At 36.4% G+C, this 26,568-nt stretch overlaps 1 protein-coding gene across 1 annotated transcript in view; it reads left to right on the top strand.

Moving 5' to 3' along the window:
• The window catches only part of TDRD3 (tudor domain containing 3), a 98,311-nt gene that overhangs the window by 6,177 nt on the left and 65,566 nt on the right, over positions 1-26,568 (top strand). The window lies entirely within an intron of this gene.

Raw genomic sequence — 26,568 nt, 5'->3', positions numbered from 1 at the left:
CCAAGAAACTTATAAAGAAACTGCTAAGTGGTTAGAAAAAAAAAAAAAGGTATGTGACTAATTAGTTGTTAAAGGAAGCTGTTAGGAATTGTTCACAGAGAATAAAGTAATTGTTAGTTCATTAAGTATGTCAATGGTGTATCTGAATTTTTAACAATTTACATTAGTGTAATCACCCCAGAACAGCAAAGGTTTTGTAGATAGTGAGAAAGTGAATGAGAGGTGTGGAGGTTTCTCAGTACTGGGAAGATGGAGTCTGGAAAGCAGAATAATAAAGGGAGAGGTGATAGAGGTCTGTAAATAATCTGTAGAGCATACAGAAATGATGAATAGAAAGCCAGACAGCTATTTTTCTTAATACAGGAATTAGGCCACCCAGTGAATTAAACTTGCTACTTGATGAAAACTGAAGTAGCTTCTCAAACAATGTGTAATTAAATTGTGGATCTGAAGTGGAGCACTATATTTTGCAGCAGAAAAATATAAGTAGGCTAAAATATTAATTAGACTAAATCAGTTAGGAACATTGAGGTAGGCTTTAGCTGCCAGCTCTAAGATGGCTGGATGCTGGGAATGATTTGTAAAGCAGCACATATTGAGAGGTGCTTCATTTGTTGCATGAATCATCTACTTCTGGCCACCCTTGGAGAAAGGAAACTGCTGTAGACCTAGACTGGATAAGTGTAAGCACCATTTCTGTTCTTATTTTTAAGATTTGATACCCAGCATAAGAAAGGTAACTCTCTGTCAGCAACTAATGAAGCCGGGTCTTGGGAGAAAACTTTGCAAAGGATTTGCCTTCTGAGATCATGTTCTTCCAAATCTAAGGATTCTGTAATTCTGTTCCATGATTTTGAGACTCTTGAGACTGATCGTTTTGCTCTATCCAGCTTCTGTGTAGTTACACTTGCCAGGTGCGGGCCCCCTGAGCAGCTAGCTGCTGGGGTAACTGGCAGTTTTGGGATGGGATGTTGTTCTTGTTCGTTTTAGTTATAAAATGATGTTAAGTAGGTTTTCAGGTTTGCATATTTTTCTTAATTGCCACTCCTGGGTAAAATATAGCTTAATATAACAATACATGTAGGAATACGTAAAGATGTGAAGCTCTCCTGAAACTTAATTTAGCAGAATTATGCTCAGAAACCTTGGCTGTTAAATATCCTATGCAATTAATTGATATTTTGTAGACTGCTTAATCTGTGATAGTTGTTAAAATACAGTAAAAATAAATTTTAGGCTGATTTGTCAAGTTTTCATTTTGTTCATATTTTCAAGAGTGGCACATCTTTTTGACTTTTTTTTTTTTGAGCAAAAGGAGGATATTTAATTCCAAGAAAGTAATTTTATACAGCTGATGAAAAGAAGGAAAGGCTGTATGGGGGGACTAACAGTACAGAAGTGTTTCTGATGACATTTAATATAATGCTTAATTGTGTTGTCATAATTTGGGAAGACTGGGCAGCTCCAGGACTAATACAGTCTTCGATGGAGCAGCTTTGCACGCTTTTGGAGAGAGAAAAAAAAAGAAAAAAGGAAGATACTGGCTTAAATAGTCTTTATAACTCAAGAAAATAGTTGAAGCATGTCGTGCATTCTTGCATTGGGATCATGTTGAGCATTTCACTTTGAGAAATATAGCTTATGTATAAGAAATGGGAGTAACGGTGTTAGCTGACAGCATGAGAAGACTTATTCCAAGTTAGGAAGCTGACTGCTGAACCTGCATCTTTGACAGAGGGCACTGTCTGGGGAATATGGTCAAGATCAGCTTTTTCTTTCCTGTTGTTTGCCTCGCGCAGTGCTCTGGGATAGTTCTTTTCTTGTGTAATGACATGTCTGGAAAAAAACGCTGTTGCGAAAAGCCAGAAGAGAAAACACTGTGTCTGTTCAGACAGTTTCAAGATATTCTCAGTGCAGTGGCAGCTGAGTCTTTGGCATGGACCCAGCCTTATGTGCTGTTTAATGCTTCAGGGTAGCAGCCAACATTTTCCTGAGGAAATATGAGTGAGAAACAGTATTTGCAGCTGTATCTCAGCAAAAAAAAAAAAAAAAAAAAAGTAAAATAATGGATTTCACTAGATGAAGAAAGACAGTGCTCTTTATTCTGTGTCTTTTGTAGTCAAATTGCTGTGACCTGTTACAAGCTACCTAGTGTCAGATCTTCTCAAGGAGCAGAGCATGCAAGATTTCTTGTCCAGCACAATCTGATTGCAGGGGCTGTTCCTAGCATCCACCATACAGCAGGACTGCCACTCGCTAAAAGATTATCTTATCTTACTGAGGTTTGGAGTTAGTGAGCTTATCTGGGGCACGTCTCTGAATGTTACTTGGTAAAGTCTCTAGATTTAATCTGAAGATTTAGTCTTGACATTTTTGCATCACCTCTATTACTTCCAGGTAACTGTGTGTGTGCTTATTGCTAAGTCTCTCCTCAATTAAGTAGTTGTATTGACTCATGTTAACATTTTTAGTATCTGTGAAAGTTTCACTTTGTTATATTACTTTACTGTTGTAAAATTCAATTTGTAGTTATCTCAATTTTTAAACCATTTAATGGATGTAAATCAGGATATGTCTTTAAAACACTGGCTAGAAATTTGTACTAAGGATCCCGAGAGGCCAATGCTATTTTTCACATTTTATGAAAATAGAAAATTGCTTATTTAATTCAGATGGTAGTACATTGCATGGGGAATTCAGCAGCTATATTATCTTCTTATGTATTACTGCTTCATAGAAAAATAGAGGTTGAAACACCATTTATTATGGAAGCATGTTTATACTTTTTGGTTGATGCTAAAATAATTACTGTTCGAGTCATTGTACAGTGGGCGTGGGGAAGGCTTTCAAGGCATCAGGATTGTGTTAGGTTTACTGGCAGGTTCCAAGAATGTTCCTTTTTTGTTACATAGTGATCCTGTACCTAAGCTTGTTTTAAGGCAGAGATGTTAAACTCTTAATGACTTTTTAGAATGGTAATACTAATGAAGTGTGTCATTTTTCAACTTCGTAGCATACTTTGTTTTATAGATGACAGTACTTGAAACTGCAGAGGTTTTACTTTAGCTGTTATTTGGAGGAGAGAGAGGAAAGTCATTGAAGGAAGTGAAGAGAAGGTAGGTGGTTTCCGAGGGTCTGGTTCTGGCTTTGTGCAGAGTACTGATTTCTGAATGAGGCATATTTTGTGTTGAAGTGATGAGCTGCTGAGAAGATGCTTATGTAAAAAATACGATCCATCAAACTACTGCTCCTTGAAAACAGAATGTATAATGAACATGGCCATGATTCTTGGTTTCAAAAACTTGTTCAGTGGTTTGGTTGTTAATTCAGATGTAATGTACGTATCATATACAGACAGAAATCTGTGTGATTCATCATTACTGATAGACTTGAGATTTGCATTTCAGCTAGTCTAAGAAACAGCTTGAAACTCTGCCTTGAGACAAGCACTTCTCAAATTCCTTTTTTTTCACTTAAGTGCTATCTACAGTGTTTTTCCTATTTTTTGGTACAAAATAGTTTTTTTAATAACTATGTAAATTGGAGTAAATGAAGGAAGTAGACATATCAAAGTATGTGCTTAGTATTTTACATGATATTCAAAAGCTAAACCAGTTTGAGCTTGTTTAATAGTTAAGTGTTCTTGAATAAGGAACATATAATGAATTTCAAAGCAATTGTGTCATTAAATAAAGTTAGGTATGTAAATTTTTTTAAATGACTGGTGAAGTCTCTTGCTGTCAAATTGGCCCTAAAACATTTTTTGAATATTCTCCAGAGTTTGCTGTTGAAGGTTTAAATAAACAGGAGAAAATCCCTGTGGGATGAGGAAATGAAAACTTTTTTTTTCATGCCTGAGGTGCTTAAGTTTTGTTAATCCACCAAGTTTTCAATTTTTGATCAGACATTTATTACAGAAATTCATAGCTGAGGCTTATTATAATTTTGAATTCTCCAAAGGGCAAAAAATAAAATAAAATAAATCTCTAGTGCATACTTTTTGAGGTAGAAGAAAGATATCTTTGCAGTTACTGATAGGTTTTACTTGCATATCATATCCTCCAAGTTTGGCAGAGGGAGGAGAAAAGAAGAAGAAAGTTCTTTCCAATTATTTCATTATTCACTCTCTTTTCTATTTTCTTAGGTTACGTTTTGATTCCTAACCTGACTGCTGCCATAGGGTGAAAACATGAATAAATGGAAAAATTATAATTCATCTAGAATAGTAATTGCTGATGTGTCCTACCTGTGAGCAACTTTATGTTGCTTTCCTGTTATGTATCTGCTGGCTGGCAGGTTAGATGTATTTCTTTAATGTTTCAATGTGAAATGTAAATCCTGCTAAAATACTAAATTGGGACTATTGAAGCCAAATAGTTTAACGTCTTGTATACCCGTTTTTTTTTACCTGATATTTCTAAGGATATTTAAATTGTACAAAAGTGAGCACTGTTTCTTTTCTTCCTTAAAAGAGTGACATATAGTGCAGTTTTCTTGTGTGAAATCTGGTCTTTTAATTATTAACTTTGAAAAATTGTTTGCTCTAGTAAAAAATTGCTCCAATAGCTACAGACTTTTTAATTATAAAAAAAAAATGTTACTGGGAGGTAAAGTATGTGTCTATATATTTGTTCAAACTGAAATTATGAGTATTTCATTTCTGCTTAATTTAGCCAATCTTTTACAGACCTGTATTTGTAAGTCAGTGGTTAAATTAGGCTGCTTCATAGCTCATGCAGCTGATAAGCTGCAACATGGGAATAATTTTTTGGAAATTCTTTAGTGGATGTAATAGTGTTCTTTCAGTTCTAGAGTTAATTGGCTACAGCTACAGAGGTTCATATTTGTTCTTTCAGTCATTGCTAGTAAGGCTTCAGTTACTAATCTACTGGCATTCTTCAAGCTTTTCAAATAGTTGATTGGAAACAATTTTAGTTTTTGTGTGTGTGCTTTTACAGTGCTCAAGTATACACATCTATATGTATCCTGAGTGATTCTTCATGAATGTACTACAAATTTAGTTTTGGAGGTCTGTGGAAATGCCTACTTTTAGCATAGAATAGAATAGAAAGAAACCTGTCACTGCAGCATGGTTAAAAATGTACCTGCATGCAAGAGCACTTGATATCTTGAGTTAAAATTATGTAGTTACTTGTAATAGATTAATATTTTAAGCATTGGTGACCACAGAAGTAGAATTTTTTTTTCTACTTTGCAATTTCAGTTATAACGCGTGCTTCTTAAGAGTACTCACCTTTCATCCTTTTCTTTGCAGCAGATAGTAATAGCACTTTTTTTTTTTGTCAGTTTTGGTGTTTAGCAGGGAAGGATGTGATCAAGGTGTCCTCAAAGTTAGAGGTTTTGTTAGTGCATTAAAACCAATTTTGTAAGAACATTACCCTCTAACTACAGCAGCTATTCTCGAGGACTCTGGGTTGTTGATAATTCTGTTTTGAATATTTCAAATAGAACTGAAGGCTTTTGCTTAGCAACTTGCCTTGTGAGTCAGCAGGCACTGGGGACGTTAAGCTTCTATTATTTCTGAAATTAATATGAAGTGTCTTGACACAGAAGTAGTCCAGGTCTTTGACAGTGATATGGAAGACATGCTTTAATAACAAAATACCAATTAATAATGTTTCCAAGTTTCATTTTGTAGTTTTACGGTTCAGTGCTGTTTTTGTATGGTAATAAAGTGAGATTTTTATAGCTTGAATTGAGAAATGTTAATTGTTTCCTTCATGAGTACAGTTGATAAGCTAAATTAGGTGATTAAAAATGATTAAAATTATATTTGAACTAAAAATATAGCCTTTTGTTACTCATGTATGTGAATATTATAAGTTACTTATTCCAGTCTCAGTAAACAAACTGTTAAGTGTCACTACTGGGAAAAATACACAAAATGCTTCTTGGAGAAGGTATTTGGGGGAGTTACTTCTTAGAAAGTAAAACTTGGCATCTTTGTTATTGAGATGCTCTAATTATTAAAAAACAAAAACTGAAAGAAACCTAATGAAGTTAAACAACTTGGCTTGGAAGAAGCTTCTAGATAGATCCCTCCTGCTACTCAAGGAGGATCAAGAACTCCCAAGCTGGATCAGCTTGCTGAAGGCCTTCTCCATTGAAGCTTTTGATACTTACAGGGTGGCCTGCTCCTCTGTTCAGTCACTCTGTGGGAACATTCTTTTTCTCTCTTACTGCCAGTGGGAATTTCACTTGTTTCTGTATGTCTCTCTTGCATTTTGTCATTTCATTTTATGTTTGTCTCTTTAAGCCATTTTCAGGTAGTTGGAAGGAAAAAGAAGTTCTTCCTTTGGCCTTTTCTTCTCTGGTCTGTATAAACCCATCAAACTCTCAGCTTCTCCTCATATGACTTGTGGTCCAGGCCCCCTGTACTGTATTCAGGTTATGGGTCTTCTCTCAGAGTGGAGATTCCTGAAGCTGGGAGCAAAATTTTTAAGTGCCTTTGTTCTGGGAGGAGGGGGAACTGTAACATCTCTTGGTTTGCTGGCTATTATCTGACTAATGCACCCGAGTATGTTGTTAGTCTTTTATCAGTGTATGGAAACAACTGATTTGTTTGAATTGTTCAATGCACATCTTTTTCCTTGCTTAGTTTCTAAGCAGTGTCATCTTAGTTAATGATTTTGCGCTTTCCTTTTCTGTGTTCATCCAAGTTTTTGTCCCACTGTCCTATCTCTGATCGTGTCCAATAAGTGATGCCTGTGTAGAAGCCTGTGAGTATGGCAGATATACAAATATAATTCCTTAGAATGTTTTCCCAGCTTTTAACTACTGGAGTTGAGGAAATTCCTTGTAGGAACATTTCCTTTCCCTTAAATAGGTTTTGATGTATTTCTTCTGCACGAGTCTGTGCAATTGTTTTTTGAACCCATGTAAAATTTTAATAGCCACAGAATATTGATTAATAACTTCATCTGTTGTATTAACAACTCTATTCCTAAGTTTGCTGAATTTCCCACTAGCTAATTTTGAGACAGTGAATAACCAATCTCTTTAATGTTGCTTGTGACCATACAGTTACTCTAAGCCCCTTTTCCAGTCTTCTTCACAGTGAAGAATCCTATTCTTTGTAGTAAATCTTCAAAAGAAAGATAATTTGTATGTTTGACCTGCTTTGTATCTGTCAAATAAAGAAAAGTAGGCAGAAAACAGAGGACCCTGAAAAGAGGATAGGAAAATAAGTGATTTGAAGAAGTCAGAAAGAAGAAAATTAATGCAGATACATTGCAGATTTGTATAATACAATCTGTCATTATAGACAAAAATACTGAAAATGAAAATATGTGAAAATATGACATGATGCAGAAGCGGTGTTTTTCCTTTCTCCCTTTCCCCCAGTTTACAGCATATTAAGCTTGATGAATTATGTCCAGGTATCAAAATTGCTGGTGTATGGCCTTTGGTAGCGGGGTTCCTTTTAGCCCCTCAGATATTTGAGTCCAGATAGAAGTGTGGGTATGACAGTGTGGGGAGTCACTTTCAATTACAAGAGGCAGGGCTTAACTTATAGGAGCTTTTGAGAGACTTAGTGATTGGATGTGGGTATGTTCCTAGGTCCTTGCAGAGTGGAAGATGTACCTTTGTCATATTACTTTTGCTTATGAAGACCACATACCTGTTCTGTTGCTCAGCAGCTGAAGAGTGGGATCAGTCATTTTTTCTCAGCTGAGAGCTGATTTCTCAGCTGACAGGACAGAGATGTCCTGTCTCAGTTCTTGCATGTCTGTCCGCATCTGTTGAGTCCTGTCCCATCTTACACTGTGACTTGTATTTTTCTACAGAATACAGATGGATATTTTGCTGTCTGCTGCTCCAGTTTTGAGTAAGAGCATCATGTGATTACTTGGCTTCCCAAAATTGAAGACATTAATGTAAACTTTCTCTTCTTACCCCCATGACTACCTAACACAGTGCCCTTGGTGCTCTACTGTACCTGTGTGCTATCATCTCTTCTATTCCTTGTTCTACTGTAGCCTGTTCTACTGTATAATGTTTGTTTTCTTGTATCACTCTCTAGCGTCACTATGTGTTATGGCTGGTTTGTAGCTAAGCCAGTTCTTAATTTGACTAGTTCATTGCTGATAATCAGCAAATCAAGAGCCATGTTTTATTTCCCTTTTCTGTAGTGTCACTGCTGGTTTGTCTCGCTTCTATCTAGCATCCAATTTCTGTGAAGTCTGAGGAAACTTGCTGTCTTTATGACCTCTGTTTCTCTGTCAAATTTAGCTGAAATTTACTGGTCTGATTGGGATTTGCTAATGTGTCATGGGTGCTGGAAACACTGTATCAGTGTATAACCAGAGTTTTCTGTAGGAAATTGATTCAGCTGCATTTTGAAAACTTTTCGGTTTGTTCACTCAAGGAAACCAGGCTTCATGTGAAAAATTTTGTCTGAAGAGTGTTTTTTTTCTTCCTCTTTTTTTTTTTTTTTTCCAAAGCACTGAATACAAAAGGATGGTGGAGAAATATGGCTAAAGCATTTGTTTTTTTCCTTACACTCATTAGTTCAGCATAGTGCTTTTCTCACCTGTTCTCAGAATAGGTGAAATGGGTACCAGCTCAGGCCCTGGGGATTTCAACTATGTATTCTCCCTCCTATGAGAGAGTATTCTACTGTTCTAGAAGTAGTCCTTTTTCTTTGATGACATTCCACTTCTTGAAAGCAAGCAAACTTCCTTGAGATTTTCTCGGCATCTCAGGTTAGAAAGTCTGTCTTTTTTCCCCCCCCCTTTGTCTCTGTGTATTTTTTAACACTTGGAGCAACTCAGCAGAAGAAACCATCAAAGACTCAGATACTGTAGCAGTGAAACAGTGGAGAGGTGCTAGTGTTCATGTGGGGAATCTGAAAGCAGAAGTTAGGAACTTAGATATTCTCTTTATCCTTCTGCATTAGATTTTCTTGCTAGTACTCCTCTCTTATGTGGCAGAGATCAAGGGCAGGTGTATGCTGTGGTGTTTAGCTTTTAACACTTTGGATGGAAGTAGATTGGAATTTAACTGTCTGTAAAACCTGTAGGAAAAGTAGAATCTGAAGTAGGTGATGGTGGGATTAAAAAGGAAGAATGGCAGGTTTCATTTAATGTTCAGTACACTGAAAAGGTAACAGGAACGTGGGTTCACTGACACCATGTTTTCACACCTGCAAGTATATTAACTCCTATCAAATACCTCTAGAGCAAAAAGAGAAAAACGTTTAACAACAACAAAACTATTTACCAGCTTATCCTGATAAATACTTAAGTGTTTCTCCGTTCTTTTTGGATATACTTTCTGAATACTGTCAAAAGAACACTGGGCTTCAGAAAACAACTAAATGGCCTTTATTTAAATGACACCAGGAAAAAAGTAGAGAAAAATGTACTTCTTTTGCTAGTTTCTTCTAGCTTTGCTTTTCATCCTTGTATGTCACTCCTCTGTGCCAAAGGTTGCATTGTTTTGTTGGCAGGGGCCTCTAAGGATTACCAAGTCCAACGCCTGGCTCCACACAGGACCACCCAAAATTCAAACCTTCAGAGCATTATCCAAATGCTTCTTGAACTCCGTCAGGCTCAGTGCTGTGACCACTGCCCTGGGGAGCCCGTTCCACTGCCCAGCCACCCTCTGGAGAAGAATCTTTTCCTAATTCCCAGTCTGACCCCCCCCGACGCAACTCCATGCTGTTGCCTCCATTTCTGTCACCAGAGAGGAGCTCAGCACTGCCCCTCTGCTCCCCTCCTCATGAGGAGCTGTAGCTGCCATGAGGTCTTCCGTCAGTCTCACCTTCTCTGAGTTGAGCAAACCAAGGAATTTCAGCTGCTCCTCATTTTTCTGAACCCTTCACCATCTTCATAACTGTCCTTAGAATGCTCTCTAATAGTAAAGTTTATGCTGTTTGTGGAAAAGCAAGATGATGTTTAGTTCAGCAAAGAGTGAGTAAAAAGGGACAAAGCAAGTTTGAGATCAGTGTTCTGTGTGATGTGGCTATTTGAGCAGTCTTAAGGACCTGAAAGCTATATTTTTTGTTGTCAAGCCATTAACTTCTAACCTTTTAGGGGTAAATAGCATAAATGACCTTGCTAGGTGCTGAAAGCACTTTCAGTTATCTGTAACATCAAAGAGATGGGGACAGTCCTGTTTGTGGAGAAGGATGTGGAAATGCTCTCAAGAGGTACGTATTCTTTTATTTTTGAGGTGAGATTGGATAAATTCTTAAAAAAACAAAAAAAAACAAAAACCAAAAACAAACAAAAAAAACCAAACAAAAGAACACCTGTAAAGACAAATAGTGGAGTATAAAGAGTAAGCACAGTCTGCGTACTGGAAGTCAGAATCCCTAACTGTTGTACCTGAGTCGGCATCCATAACTTGTTAGTGAAATTCAGAGAGGCTAAAAGGGAAGTATCTTTCATCTAATTTTTCAGTTAGTTATATTTAAGGAAAATAAGAATATTTTCCTGTGTTTGATGTGAACTCTGGTGTATAGAAAGTATTTTTGAACCTTTAAGGTCCCGAGGAAGTTTCATAGCATGTGACATGATGAATTTAACAAAATACATGTTGCCTAAATAAAAAATGACAAGCCAGATGAGATGCCAAGTTGTGTTCTCTGAATGTACTTGGGAAAGTACTCTTTACGTGCCTCCCACTATTATTGTGGCTTTCACCTTCTCCTTAATTTTGGACACAGATTGAGAGAAGACTATGCATCAATGCAGAAGGCTGAGTGAGAAGTGAAAGGGTGGCAGTTCTGTGTAGGGATGGGTACAAGCAGGGCAGTAAGGAGAACTAGAGTCTGAATTTCAGATGCGTGGTGCTTGTGATTATTGTACACCCAGTTCGGACTTAAAAATTCATAGAATACTGAAGAGAAGAAGCCATGCGGTTATTTCAAGCAGGACATTCAAATCTCATGTTTCTTTCTGACAATTTTAGCCAAAATCTAACTGTGTTTAATTCTGTTTTGTAAAAGGAAGGTAATGTCATCTCACCTTACAGAAGTGCTTGAAGGCAGGTTTAATTATTTCATATTTCAGTCAGATTCTCTGAATCCCTAATAGTAATAATAATAATAATAATAATAATAAAAGCTTAGGGGGAGCATAATTTTGTATTTATTGTGGAGTACAAATAGCAGCTGTTGGAAATAAGAGTGTGTATTACGGTTTTGTCTTTGCCTGGAGTGAAATGTGTGTGTGTGAGATACTGAGGAAACGGTGCTATGTCATGAAAGACTAAACGATAAACTTATAGGGAAATGACTTCCAATTTGACCTTAATGTTTTTATTTTCTTTCTCTTCTGGTATAGTCTTTGAAACCTTAGTGCACCTTTAATACACTTTTTATGTAGTAATAGTTTTGAAAGCAACCTGCAGATTTTCAGTACGTCCTCAATGGTAAGTTATTAAGAACCTCATTTTTCTGCTCCCGAATTTTCTTTCTAAGTCTCAAAGTACAGTTACAAGGTTGACTTGAGAAAAGTATAAGAGGTTTTGTGTAATTGCTGTTGTTAGCTGGCTGCATACCATTTGCTGCAGGTTTGGGTTAAGCAATATAGAAATTCACGTTGGCATCTCTTCAGTGAAAAAAAAAATAGCAATTTTTTTTTGCTGAAAACAAACACCTGCATTAGTAGGAGTCTAGAGGCATTACAATTATGTTCGTTAGTCAGTTCTTATAGATTTATTTCTGTAATAGTTTTCTGTTTCAAGGCAGTCATTCAGTGAAGTCTCATCTTTGTAGGGATTTTTTTTTTCTTTTTTTTTTCCCAGGGTGGGCTGGGGGAAGTTTGCATATTTCGTTTATTAGGATTGCTCTGGAAGCAGCACAGGAGCTGAAAAAAAATCAAAAAAAAAAAAAAAATCTCATATAGGAGAATTAACATTTGGAGATACAGGAAGCAAACAAGATAATTACTTTTGCAAATAATATTTGGAAGTTCCTTGATTTTTCAGGTTAACAGTGTAAAATATATGTATGCTTCTCCACATATAAGAAGATATACTTCGATTTACTCCAACTCTACATTTCTTACAGATAAAGTACATTGTCCAGAACTATAATCCCATTAATATGCAATTAAAATTCAGAAAAAAATATCACCAGGTGAGACATTTCATGGTATTTCATGTTCTTTTGTGCACTTTCAGTAACAAGAAACAAAAAATATAAACCCTAACAATAGATGATAGACATTCAGGAATGTGTGCTCTGTTTGTAATAGCTAAGAGAGAATTTTTTCTTTTTTTTTTTTTTTGAACTATGTTTGTTGGAGCTGGAATTGTCTGGATAAATACATATCATCCTTGTGTGGCAACAAGTTCAGTCATTGAAGTGTAGGACAGTACAATTATTCATTACCTTCCTGGACCTGCCTTCTATGAGACTGTCTGTGGAGCAGCACTTTCCATCATTTGAGAAAAGAATAGTGAAGAAAAGCATAGGTCTTTCTAAAAGAAAGAATGTATCTTTGATATTTAGAAGATGGGTTTTTTCTTGGATTACTTAGATCTATATGAACTTTTAAAGTTGTTATTTTGGGGCAAAAAATTCCTTTTACCTAGTGCTATGATTCTGCCCATTTTACAGACTGTATCTTATTTTCTGACTTGAAAGAGTCTTTTGCGGTTGCCTTCAAATATTGGGTAAATCTTAGTCTGGGTTTCAGAAGGCACAGCTCTTGTATAGATGCCTGTTGTAAAGAATGTGCAGTTAGGAGTTACGCTCCAAGAGCGAGCATAAAGTTTAATTCTCCATTCAAATTCAGTTGTCTAAAAACTCGGTGCCCATATTGAGCTAGTTGCTCTTAAGTCTCGTTAAAGTTACAGAAATAATTACCTCCAAAAGGCCATTCATAAACTAGTTGTCCAAGATAAGAAAGATTGCTGTGGTGACTGCAAACAGAGCAGTGTGCTACTTGTTCAGATTCAAGTGGCTGGTATGGCCCCTGCAGCTGAGGTCACTGGATCGCATCAGAATTGTTTGGGTAACTGGTATGGCTGCACACTGCTGCTTTCTGTTTCTAGCTGTGTATATATACAACTTCTTTTCAAAACTCAAGTCAGCCCTTGCTGTGTTCTGTGGAGTCTCTGGAGTTTTGGATGAGTTACTAGTGTTTGGTTCACCCTGGTTTGGTTCTGAAAGCCCAGTTCAGGGGGCCAGTGGTGATTCATAAAGTGTTCCTTTTCACCTGGTTTGTTTTTAAAGGAGTACTTGTTTTCTGATATGTTTACACTATAGCTAAGACGGATGTATAATACAGTTCAGTGATTTTACTAATTTATTTTTGATCACGGTAGACAACGTGAATTGTTTTCAATTTTTAATTATGTTTTTAATTATAGCAGCAGGTTTAATCGCTATATATAATGTGTTGTTTTTTTCTTCTGCCTTGGAGGATTCTGTGGTGATGTGGGAGATGTGGTTTTTTTGCATGTATGATCTTTGCAGTATTTATGTATGTGAGCTGTAGTAACCATTTTGCTTTTAATCTTTAGATGTGGATTAGAGAGAGTACAGATTTATTCATCAAAAAAAAATACACCTTCTGCTTCTAAATGTTTTCCTCTTCAAATTCAGTTTCTCCTTCAGCATCTTTGCGAGATAAAGTTTTCTACCACTCTTCTGTAGCTGTCTGTTTTGACAGAAGCTCTGCTTTTCATCTGTAACCTCAGAGGGCAATGTGCCCATGTGAATCAAGTGCCAAGTCCTGCTGGCTCAAGGGCTGTGTGGTATGTAGTGCTGGTCAGGGTGTCTGGGGCTACCTAAGGCCAAGGGCTGGCAACATGCCTTTCGGGAGTCTGGCACACATCCATACTGGGAGCTGCTGGTGTCTCAGATGGTGCTGGATTCCCTATTAGAGAGCTCTTAAGTTGGCCAAATGAAGATTTCAAGATTCATGTTACTGGAATACATGAGTTTTTGACATGTTCTTGTAGCATTTGAATGCCTTCGTTCCCTGGGAGAAATACAGTCTTTAGCCTGAACTGAAAATGTTTACACAATTTCTTTATTAACATTGGCTGGGCAATGCAGTATTTCTTTTTAATAGGAAATGCCTAAAACAAAAGCATTTATTTATTCTGAAAATAAGTTTTTCTCCTATGTAAAAGCCATATAATTTATGTTGTTAAAATCCTGACACATTTTGACTTAAAGTATCATGGCTTGGTGTTGAAATTTTTGTAGCTCGCAGTGTTATGAGTTGTCACAATTGATGTTTCTGAGTTTTATAATAGTAGAAATGAAGGAAAAAATAATTGTTGTAATGTATCTTAGTTCACTTTCACTGCTTTTGATGTTTTTAGTTTTTCTCTTGTACTTACATAAGACAATTTAAGACTAACCTAAATGTGAAAATTTCACTTACTATGGTAGCATAATTGAAGTGGTAAACCTTCTGGATGTGTAGTTTGTAGAGGAAAGGTATGCAATGAGTGTGATTACCCAAGAAAAAAAATCAGATTGCTAGTGAAATCATGACTTCATAAGTCTGGAGAAATTGTAGGTTGTCTGGAAAAAAAAAAGGTAAATCTTGTAATAATTCAGAATATTGGTTGAAAAAGTTCTTGACTGCATTCATAAAATTGATCTGAATTTCACACTGAATACTAGATATGAAGCTGAAAGATATGTTTAGCAGTCTTAAAATGCCAGAGAAGTATTAGAGCCTGAAAAATGTAGTTTTTGGAGGCAGTTTTCATATGCTGCTCTGCTGGTGGGACACCTGTTTGTCTTGTTTTGGCATATCTAGAATATTTCCAAGGGAACTCAGGAGTTGACTTGAGTTAAATTTCCAAACATACTTTGTTTTCTTGCTGAGAAATATCTAAACACTATATGTTACGAGGCATTAAATTTGTTGTATACTATCTGTCTGCTTTCAAAGAAAGGACTGTTTCATATGAACTGAAAGTGGGGCTTTTTTGCTTTATCTTGTGGTGTGTTTTTCTTTTTTAAAATACTCTGAAACTTTGTGTTTTGCCGTTTGTCTTTTATCTATATTAAGTATAGCTGTATTTTCTCATCAAGATGCATGCGCTGTGGAAAGAAATGAAAATCCAACTAAGTGAGTAACTGTAAAGGATTGTTGCTCTTTGTGGCATTGGCTTCCAATTCAAGGATTGGCACATTGCTGTCAAAACAGATTTTTTTTTTTGCAAATTACAAAGAAGCTACTAGCTTCTGAATAGTCCTGTTCCTTTACTAGCAATGAACTTTTTGCTGTTGATTCATTATTAGCATCTATAGTTTGCAGCTAGTGTGTGCAACATCATTTTTATAGGAGGTTAAAGGTAATATGCATTTAAAAGTACTGTGAAGATATTTTGGAGAACAGATGATCAGTGCAAATCAAATCTTATAGTGTGTGCATACCTTTATCCAAGAGGACCCTGATAGTGAATTATTTTTATCTAGAGTAATAGTGTTATTGTATATAGGCCAAGGCAAAGAAAACAAAGCTTATAGAAAGAGATAATAAATTTGGAAAAAGTAGACAATCTTTTGGTCTCTGAATCCTTTCATTAGGTTTTAGCAATGAGCAAAGTCTGGGTAAATACAGATGAATGTAGGTGCAGTTTTTCTGGATCAGCCCCCAAGCTTTTTATACTTCAGATCTTCTGAGTGAAAAGAGAATTTGGCACCTGAGAGGCAGGGAGAGAAACATGGGGTCAGTCTTTCTTTGGAGATCGTGCCTGAGACTTTGAGGTAGCTGATTTATGGAAAAGATTCTCCTTGGTGTCTGGGAGTTCTTGTCATTGATTGCTTGAATTCTTCCTGTGGTGCAGTAGTTTAGTTCTGTCTGTAAAGCTTTTCCTCAATGTGGTGAATCTCTCAAATGTGAGTATACCTTTGCTTTGTGTGTCTTGATTTCAGGAGTCAGGTAAATAGAAAACACTACATCTGCATTAAAAAAATGGGAAGTTGTGTTCTGAAGTGTTTTGCCATGGCATCATCCTAGCATAGGAAGATGAACGTCAGTATACAGATGCAGAACTCACCAATGCAAAGCAGTTACAGTATGCTGAAAATTACCTTTCTTTAGTCTACTCCCTTCATGCTTTAGTAAGATAAGTTGTAGTGCTTTAAGACAGCTCAGTCTAATGTGTGAGCTCTAGGAGAAAGTCTGAGCCAAAATGTTAGATTCACAATGACAAAAAGCTTGGCTAATGTCCTTTAAGAAGTACATGGCAGTTCTGATCTTCCAGTAAAAATCACTAGCTCTTGGGCGTTTGTAGGGACTGGGTTTGGGGAAACATACTGAACTGTCTAACGAGCTTACAAAAGTGCTTTTACAAACTGAGATACTTTATAGCACAAATACACTGCTTTGTTAAATGTAGGAAGGGAATGAATTTACCTTTTGGAGCAAAAGGTTGCTGTACCTGCTTGAACATAACAGTAAGCTGCTATTTTGATGGCAAACCATGCTATGTTTCCATAGAAAGGATTGGAGCTACCACTGAGAGGTTCCAAATAATCTTGGCCCAAATTTCACTACTACAGATAGGTGTAGTGTCATTTCTTTTTCTTTTTTTTTTCCTCTCCAGGGAAAGACACATTCATTTTTCTCTATTGTACTGGCTCAGCCACCTGAATTTGTCATAGCAATAATTTTGTTGTAAGATGCTGCCAGCAACTACTTGGCTGTCATCCTGCAACAAGAATAGCCTGCATCCAAGTTCTGATGCTAACTCCTGTGTAGATTAACCTCTGTAACCCATCTCAAATAAGCACACGCTGTCTGTGTGGAACAAATCTGGCCTATTTATAGGAATAATCTGCTTGTATTAGATAGCTTGCATGCTAGATATGTAGTTAATGTCCCCAGAGTTGTTGCTGAGAAGCTTCCCCACTTTGAGATAATGTCACTGAGAAACTACCCTTTGAGAAAGTAAATCCTCTTTTTGTCATGTGCATTAGCAAGCAACAGTTACGTCAGTTCACTTTCATCTGACATATGCCATGATAACTAGCAGCCTTTAAGTGCAAGATGTTATGACCTGTGATCCAGGATGTCATGGGAGAACTGGAAACACTGCAAAGCATATTGTAAGCTATCATCAAGTTAAACATAGGATGCTCTACCTGAAAGCTAACTCTCAGGATAGTCCAATAATCTTGTATAGGGAAAGTTCAATTGAGCATTTTCCAAAATGTGAGCTATTGAACAAACCTTTTAGGAGAAACATCAGAAAGTTAGGAAAATGTTGTTCGCTTGTTTTCTCACATCTAAGTCCACTTTAATAGTGAAAAATAGTCATTTTTTTTTCCCCACAGAGCATTTCATTATGTCACCCAAATAATACAAAGTATCATGAGGAATGTGATAAAATAGGAGTGTTACTGTGTGAAGTGCTCCATCTTTCTCTTTTAATGTCTTTGGTTTATCTATGTGGATTATCTTCACGTTGAAAATTCTTGGCTAGAAGTCTGTACATATTACCTCTAAAATGCCTTCTTTTCACTGTATGTAAAACCAAATGTTTTTATACTTCATGTTTTTATGAACTTGGTGGTAGAAAATATTCATAGGCTTTAGTCATTGTTTCTGCCTCTTTAGATTTTTCCATGTGAAAATGAGTATCTTAAAACAGTCAGACAACATTATGTTCTGTAAACAGTTTGGTAATTTTTCTGTGCTTTTACAAACAAATACAAGTGGATGACAAGCAACAGCAAAAACAAATTCAAGAACAAGGCGTGACAAGTTGTGACAAAGAAAAAGCACAGTTTTGTCTTGTATGTTTAATAAAGCTTTTTTTTTTAGGTATTTAAGAGCAAGTATGGCTTATATACAGCAAGCACAATTGTTTGTTAGATAAGAGAGTATGTATAGCAAGAGACAAAGTCAAACCTGGATGGTTGCAAGCACTTTGAGGCTTCAGGATTTAAAATGAACTTTGAAAAGGATACAGAATGGAAGGGAAACTAAAGGAATATATTTGAATAGGTATGTTGCAGATTATTGTATGCGTATGTAGGATAATCAACTGCCTAACAGGATTCAAAAACAGCAGTCCTGCAAAAAAATATTATGAGTTTTTTTCGCTATTATGTATTGCACACCTTACATAATATGATGTAATATTACGCAGTTGAATGGGGTATAAAAAAACAACTGTTCTAGTTATTAATTGGCTACAGTGCTGATAGATACCTGAAAATATTCTTTCATTCTGGTGGTCAGTGCTGTAAGGCGTTAGCTGGATTTAATTTGGGTGCAGCACTCTAGGAAAGATGTATGGTTGAGGAGAAGGGGAAGAGAGTGAAGAAACACTGTTAACTTTTAGGGAAAGGCTAGATCAGTTAGGGCTGAATAGTTTAAAAAGGGAAGCGTAAGAAATTCAAGTCCCCAAATAGTTAAAACTCTCATAGCTTTCAAATACTTTAAGAGCAGTGATAGTCAAGGAGAGGTTGAGAAACATGCACATGACTTTTAAAACTATTTCTGAAAGTATATCTGGGTAATATGATTTTCCTTTTAGAATTTATGTGACATCAGAGGCAAATATTGATAATATTCAAAATTATCTTGGAAATTTGATACTTAGTTCATGTTTGTATTTCTTTTGGAGCAGCTCTTGTCTTGTCTGTTTTGGTATGGCTAGTGGAATTTAAGTCCTCCTGTTATGTTTCATAATGAAGTTTTTAAATGTTTTCAGTTGTTTTGGCAGAGAACAGATTGTTGTCTGATGGTAGACTTGGCTTTTCTAGGCAGTGGAATGCCAGAAGCATTACAGCCTCGCTTTGTACCTTACAATAATAATTTAGCATAAACAGTATAACTGCTGTATTTACCTTCATTTCATAATCTAGAAAAACATTGTTATAAATTACATAAATTTAGAAGGCTGTAACATCAGTTTGAGTTCTGGAAGAAAAGAAAAATGGTACTAAATTGATTTTAAAACAAACAAAATAAACCAGGGTGGATCTCATCCTTATTCATATTTTCACTTTCTGCATCACCCATGTTGAAAAAGAATGATTTCTGTGGGTGAGGGGTTCTTAGCTTTTATGTTTGGTCAGCTTTTTCAGTTGAAGCCATATGAGAGGGTGATTTTGGGGGTGCTCTGTGTCACCAAACTATAGGCTTCTATAATGTAGGCAACTAAATAATGGTGTGATCTTAGCTTTTGACGCCTGATAATGTTAGTAGATTGGAATGAGATGGTATGTACCTATCTGTTGAGGAAAACTTACCTTAAAAAGGCAGACAAGCAAAAAATTCTAAGTATAAATTACAAAATTGTATTTGGTTTCTTAGGAGTGGTTATATAACATTTAGAAGCTGTGCTTGTGACCGATATAAAAAAAGAAAAAATAAAATCAATATCAGTAACACAAAGATTCAATTGCCTACATTTATCTGTGTGATAGTTTCTTGCAGGTCTGTTTCAGTACTGGAACCATTATTGATTCTCAATTCCTTCCCAAGTCATTAGTTGATGAAAATACATACTAAGTTCCTGTACAGTAAATTACCACTTGATTAGTTCTATTATACAAGCTCAGAACTGGTCTTGTTTAATTCTTGTCTGGTTTTTTATAGAATGGTGAGCTCTGTAATCGGTCATATAATCAGCTTGGTTACACAAAGGCCACGTATGTCTTGACTGTTTGCTGTATGTCTCACAAATGTCAGGAAAGCGGGTCGTTAGGTTGCAGCCCTTCTATAATTTTGGAAGACATATGCCTTTAACCTCTGCTGAGGCAGCAGTATCGAATAAAGCAATTCTTGCTCTCAGAGAAAAGATGGAAAACCTACAGCACAAAACTATTAGATGTATAGGGGTTTAGTATTTTCATCTCTTTTCTACCAGTGCCAGCAACTGACTTCTACTTTCTCTTGTACTTACATGCAAAATGTGTATGTTAATTACTTGTTAAAGGATTACTAAACCATCCTAAAGAAGCTTAATTGCTTTTGGTCCGAGGTGTGAAAGGGGAAAAAAAAAAAAAAAAATCTGACCTAAATGACTGACATCTGTGAAATTGTGCCATTTTTCCAGTTAAATTTAAAACAATGAAAATAAAAGCAAATATATGAAACAAAATACACACTGAAATGTGATTAGGGTACATTAACTGAAGGTGCTTAATTTTAAGTTATTTAATATCAGTATTAGAATAGTTCATTTGGAAGGGCTCTAGAGAGATCCAGTCCAACTGTCTGACCTCAACAGAGTTAGTTAAAAGTTAATTGCATGGAGGCCATTGTCCAAAAGTCTCTTGAACAGTGGTGGGTTTGGGACATCAAGCATTTGGCTGGGAAGCCCATTTCAGTGTTTGACCACTCTCATGGTAAAGGAACTTTTCCTTATATCCAGACTGAACCCCCTATGGTGCAGCTTTGTGCCATTCCCATTTAAAGTCAAGACTATGTTTACATATTCAAATATAATGTAATTTCAAAATATGTTTCCAAATTGGATTAAAATAGTAGATTGATTTGAAGAGATCTTTCAAATGATCTTCGTTCAAGCTTTTACTCTGAGTATGACTGTGGATCAAAGTGGCTCCCAATTTACCCAGATGTGTGTTGAGGAACATCCTGTGTCCAAGGCTGGAGGCCCCACTCTGGGGAACATGCACTTCATAACCTGTAGTGGCATTTTGTATTGAAAATTAAACAGCTCATAATTTCCTTTGACATTTATAACTGAATGTTATGTTATGTACAGCTGCACTGCTCCTGTATAATTCTGATTTGATTTGTGTGGTTTTATAATGCCTAGTCTTGTGTTGTTTTGAAAATAGATCCTAGTATTCTTTGTGCATTTTGGACTGCTGTTGAGCCGTGAGTTAGTGTCCAGAAAATAACAACATGACTGCATGTTCTTCATGAATGATTACTAAGGTAGAGCGAGTACTGAGCTCTGCAGTGTTTGTAGTTTTTCCTTCTCTATGTGCAATACTTTGGATTTATTGATGTTGAAATCCACCTGACATCTCATTGTGTAGTCACAGAGGGCAGTAAGCTTTCAGATTTTGGTATATTCTGGATCTCTGTAAAATCATCACAAGCTGTTACCTTGCTGCCTTGTCCTTTGTCATAATGCTTGTTGCACACAGAGCAGACCAGTGTGATGCATCTGTTGTTAATTAATCCTCTACAGTAGCACCCATTCTGTTCATATCCTTTCTTTCCTGTATTTTGTATGCGATGACAAAGGCTTCTTCTTTTGGTTTAACTATTCGTTTTCTGTAAGTGCCTTTGGTGGAGGATCTTATCAAAAGCTATTCAGCAGTCTTTCCTTTCCCTCTCCCTGCCGCGTTGTTCTCCTGCTCGTTTCCTTCATCCTGAAAAGAAGTCTGATATCTGCATGGTGGACATCTTCCATCTCCAAGAAATATGTGCTCCCAAGTGCTCCCAAGCCCACAAATTAGTCTTCCATTTCGCCTGCTCAGCATGGTTTGCACATAAGGGTCTTCAATTTGTAGGATTAAATTTGATGTCTGCTTTAAAAATACTGTGTGATGTTTTAGTATTTTCTGTTCTATCCGCACAAGTGTTGATTTAATGCAGGTCAGCAATTTTGTATTTGGGCTTTAGTTGAGCTCTTGGGCAAACAGTTTTGTTACTGCTGTTGTTATTCTAAACCCTTTCCTAATGCAATATTAGTTCAAGAAACTTGCTGGGATACATGTTTCAACAATAACATTAGTTTGGAAACCTTCCAAATCTCAGTTGTGGAGATTTAGTTTAGAAGTAGAAAAAAAACATTTAACTTGTATTATTACAGCTCTTGCTTTCTTGATCATTCCTTTTGCATGTCAGTCATTTATCAACCTTGTCATCTGTCAGGCTTCATGAATCTCCTTTGAAAATTTTAATTAGTTGTTACCTTTTATCAAATTAATCCTCCAGAATATTTTCTTGATCAGTCTTTCTGCTAACTTCTTTTTGTTTGCGCGATTTGAATGATTAATCTCCTTTTTCCTTTTGAAGCATGTCAGGTTTTGCTTTTTAAATGTATAATTCACTACCACTTCACTGCTGGCTTGGGCAAAATGATAACAATGGTATTGGAATGAAGTTCTTTGGGAAATCACAAAGATAGCTTTTTATCTTTTTTTATCAGGAAATGTTTATTTTCCTCAGTTTCAAAATAATTTTTGATAATACGTTAAGCATTGTTGGTTTGGGGCTTTTGTCTGTTTCTTGAAATTGATAGAAACTCATTTTCTGTATTTGTGAGATTCTGTTTGTAACAGAAATTGTATATAGCTCTTCACCTTGTTGACTTCACAATAAGAAGATGCAGCCACTGGAGCAGAACAGAGTTCTCAGTGTGACTCAGATGCTCCCAGCCTTACATACGTGGTTGTGAAATAAGTGATTCCTGTGTCTGCATTTTGCTGTGATTGATGATTACCTCTGGGTTATGGCACTTGGGTTGTTACCTCCATTGAAGTAACTTAGGCTCTGTGTCTCCTGTGGTCATGAGGGACTGAAAAATGGGAATACAATCGTGTGAGAGAGGTTAAAGCTCCTAGACTGATGTTGAGCAGCTGCTGATTGCAGTGCTTCATTTGGGGGAAAATTTGATTGAGGGAAAAATTGTGTTGTTTTTCATCCTTTCAATCCATTTAATTCTCTAGTTCCTAAAGAATACTTCAGATTTTGACATTTTCAATATGAAAAGTTTATATGTTGTTGGATAATTTTTAATGTAAACTGATTGTCAAAATATTGATCAGTAACTTCTGTTATAAAACTCAAAATAGCCGTTTATTTACATTTATGTAAGCCTTGAGGGTAGTTCCCTCTGCATATACTAAAAGTGCTGTTCGTGCAATTTAAAAGAATATCACAAAACACCTCAAGTATGCAGTTCTACAATATATTAAAAGCTACCACATGCAGATCTGACAACTTTGTAGTTTTTCTCCTGTCCTTCAGTGATTTCCTTGCTATTTGATATTTCCCACGTTTACAAGTGTCAACTAAGAGGCTGGCATTACAGCATTCAGTGAATGTCTACTTTTTGCTTTCTGAAAGCATAAGCATAAATTCTGCAGCAGTGCAGCTCTTTCAGAGAGGTTCCTGTGACCAGCCTCTTGTAGAGCTGTTTGATGAGTTGTACCAATTCCCAGGATTTCTGTTTCTTGCTCAGGGCTTTACAAGTGATCATTTTCTCTTCTGTTGGAAACTGAAATAAAAAAAAAATAATAATAAAAAATAATAATAATTAAAAAAAAAAGTTGGGTTTTCAAGTTTTGCTTCCATGGTTTGTCTAAAACGTGGCATGTGAAATAGATTAGATTTAGGAAAGAGAAAATGTAGGATCTGTGTCTTTAGATACTTGCTATGGTGTTCCTTAGTTTTACATTTTGTTTACAAACTTAAGTTCCTCTCTCACTTTTCTGTTGTAAAATACTTAGTACAGTGATAGGATATTGTTCATAATATAGTTTTGAGCCCCTTACTGGTCTTAAGAAATAAAAAGCATTCCCAGGAGTGGGCATTTCATATGAGGAAATTTGCAAAATCTATAACATAGCTTCAGACAGCACACTGTTATAAATACTTGGTTAATGTGTTAAAATGTGTTCTCTTTTGTGGAAGAATTTGGAAAAGAAGCGTGCTGAGAACCTGTTTTTCATACTTCATTTCGTGAACAGAGTAGTTTTAGGGAGGCTATGGATGGAAGTGTGCCAATAATTAAAAAGAGAGGAGTTGTGTGTGGGTCTGGGGAGGTGTAAGCAGGAGTCAGGCTAGCCTCGTAATAGCCTAAAAGTTCTGTTTGAACATCAATCTTATTAGAGAATAATTCTGAAACTATCACTAGTTAATAGAAATTTTTATAAAAGTAGTCCTCTTTGGAAATGACAGCAAAGCTGACTAAAAGTGCTGGCATAAATAATGCAGACTTTGAGGCACTTGACACTGTAGGCAGTGCTGGAGTGCTCTCTCTCTGGTAACCCCCAGCAGGGGTCTCATCACTAAAGCCCATATCAGTTATAAGGCAGCTTCTCTCCCCTCCTGTATTGTGGATGGGGGAAAAAAAGCTGTTCATCAGGGCCAGTGGATTCCAGACTGTGCCCCTCTCTCAGGTGGGTAGGGGTAAGGAGGTGAGTCTGTAGGAAGAGGTGGGAGCAGAGGTGGCTGAAAGAACGGCTCAGTGGGTATCACTCATGCAGTGAAATAACTTCTGTGTTGTCTGGTATTGTGTATGTTTAAAACCACAACTCTGAAATTATTGGTCTTTGTTTTTACTGAAAGTTTTAGGCAGGAGTAACCTAGGATGAAGCTACCGCATTGATTTTGCTTAAAGCACTTCAGGCTTTATTTCTTTTTTCCCCTTTTCCTAGACTCTGAGCTTTCTTTAGGTCGTGATTTCACTGGCAAAATAGACTTTACTCTAGGATAATTAACTTGTGCTTGCTTCCCAAGATGGGGGCGGAGGGAAGGGGGGGTGTAGGAGGAATCAATGACTAACATCTTGCTTTTTTGGTAGATTTTATATATATATATATATATATATATAATATTTTCTATTTTTAAGTTCTAAAAATACATTGGCTTTCTTAGATGGTGTTTTTATTGAAAGTCAAATGTTACAGATACCTGAAGGGAGGTTAAGGCCTTGAAGTTTGTCAGCTAAAACTGTGAGAATTGGAGCTTGGGAATGCATTTTTCATGAGTGCTTTGCTGGAGTTTCAGCTTGACCTGGGTTAGAGACAGCACTTAGTGTTGTTATATGTCCAGGAGTGAAAAGTTAGGGAGCTAGGATACATGTTTAGCTGCCCAGGGAGCCCAGGTGCTGTACTGGCTATGCAGCAGTTGTATGAATGTCAGTAATGTTTTAAAAGTAGAATTGGTATCCATTCACCTAAACAGCAACCTAATTGCAATCACATTTCTGTAATTCTCAGTGAGCTTTCTGGATGACGTAAACATCCAATCCAGGGTGGGATTCTGCTAGCAGTATCTTTTTTTTTTTTTTTTTCCCCCTCACCATTAAGGAGTAAAATGAGGAAACAGTCTAGATTAAGTTCCTGTAATGCAGTTATTTCTGATTGGACCATACTAGAAAGAACAGCCGTCGAAGGCGCTCTGTCAGCATGTGAGGCATTGTCTAGGTCAGGCTTTATTTGATATTCTCATTAAGTACCTGAATGGTGAAGCATGAAGCTCTGGGCTTAAACACAAGATAAAGCTCTGTAGGAATGCGGAGCTGTTAGTGAGCAGCATTAGGATTCAAAGTAAAATTAACAAACTGGAGAAGTGATGGGAGAACAAAATTACGCCTGGCTAGCAACGATCAGCTGTGTAAGTACAGAGAGTAAGGCTTTGTGACTGCAAAAGGAAAGGCACAGTCTCTTCCCCACAGATGTGGAGAAAGCAAGAAGCAACAGGAGGCAATGCGGCAAGGCTAGACATGAGGAAAAAAAATCCCTTTAGTGAATGTCAGGATAGTAATAGTAAAATTGCCAAGAATACTATTGAAAACAACAATGGATGTTATTTGTCATTACTGACAGACGTTTGCCTTGCAGATGAAGAAGTATTCGGCCCTAATTTTGTCAGGACTTAGGAATTCTTTTCATAACTCCTCTGTTCTTCTTCACCCTCAAGTTCTGTTTTATTTTCTCCAGTAGTTTGCATAATACTACATCATCCTTTCAACGTCTGAGCTTTTTATTTTAAAACAGAGCAATGTCAGTTGCCTACCCAGCATTATGCAGGTTATAGGGCATGAAGAAGCCTTATTTTTAAACCTGATTTCCATGTTTAGCATAATAATGTTTTCAAATGTGTTTTGTGTTTTTTAAAAAACAGCTTTAATGATAGTGCCTCAATAAAATTTGTACTACTGCGGTATAATTCCTTTATACAACTGTAATTCGACAGAACGTTTTGAAACCCTATCAAAAGACTATACTACAAGTTTAAAATACGTAATGTGAAGATAGGGTTCTTCTTTTGTGGAGCAATACTGGCACCCACTGGTGGCTTCATACTACTGCGTGAAGTTCCACTTCGTAAAAATTGTTCTCACCCTTCATAGTGTTACCAACTATCAGAAATATGAATGCTCTCTACAAAGGTTACAGTTTGTGTGGCACGACTGTATAAATCTGTTTTCTTCGGGAGGCAATGGGAAGAATATCTTGGTTTCTGCACACACACACTGAAATTAGCCATGTTAAATTTGCTTTAAAACTCCAGAGTTGTTTTATGTACTGCCAGAATTACGAGAAGTACTGTTAAGGCATCTTGCATTTTTGGTTCCTGTTTCAGTGTTTCTGTGGAGAGGTATGAACATTTAACAAATACAAATTTTATTTAGTACATTTATTAATTCTATTTTTCTTTCTTTCTTTTTTTTTTTCCTTAAGGTTGTTCCTATAATAATGAGATAAAGTAGAGATGATAGGAGAAAATTATTGAGGATAGGAAAAGGATTGAAGGTTGCTGAAGGTTTTTGGTTGAATATAAACTGTTAATTGCAAATAGCAAGAACAGACTTTTGAAGAAAGCTGCTGGTAGAAAAAAATATCATTAGGAAAGTTGTTTACTGGGTGGATTTAATTTTAGAATGAAGCTTTTA

This window comes from Phasianus colchicus, chromosome 1, assembly GCF_987193195.1.
Source record: "Phasianus colchicus chromosome 1, bPhaCol1.hap1.1, whole genome shotgun sequence".
Classification (NCBI taxonomy): Eukaryota; Metazoa; Chordata; class Aves; order Galliformes; family Phasianidae; genus Phasianus; species Phasianus colchicus.
This window is presented reverse-complemented; position numbering and strand designations above follow the sequence as displayed.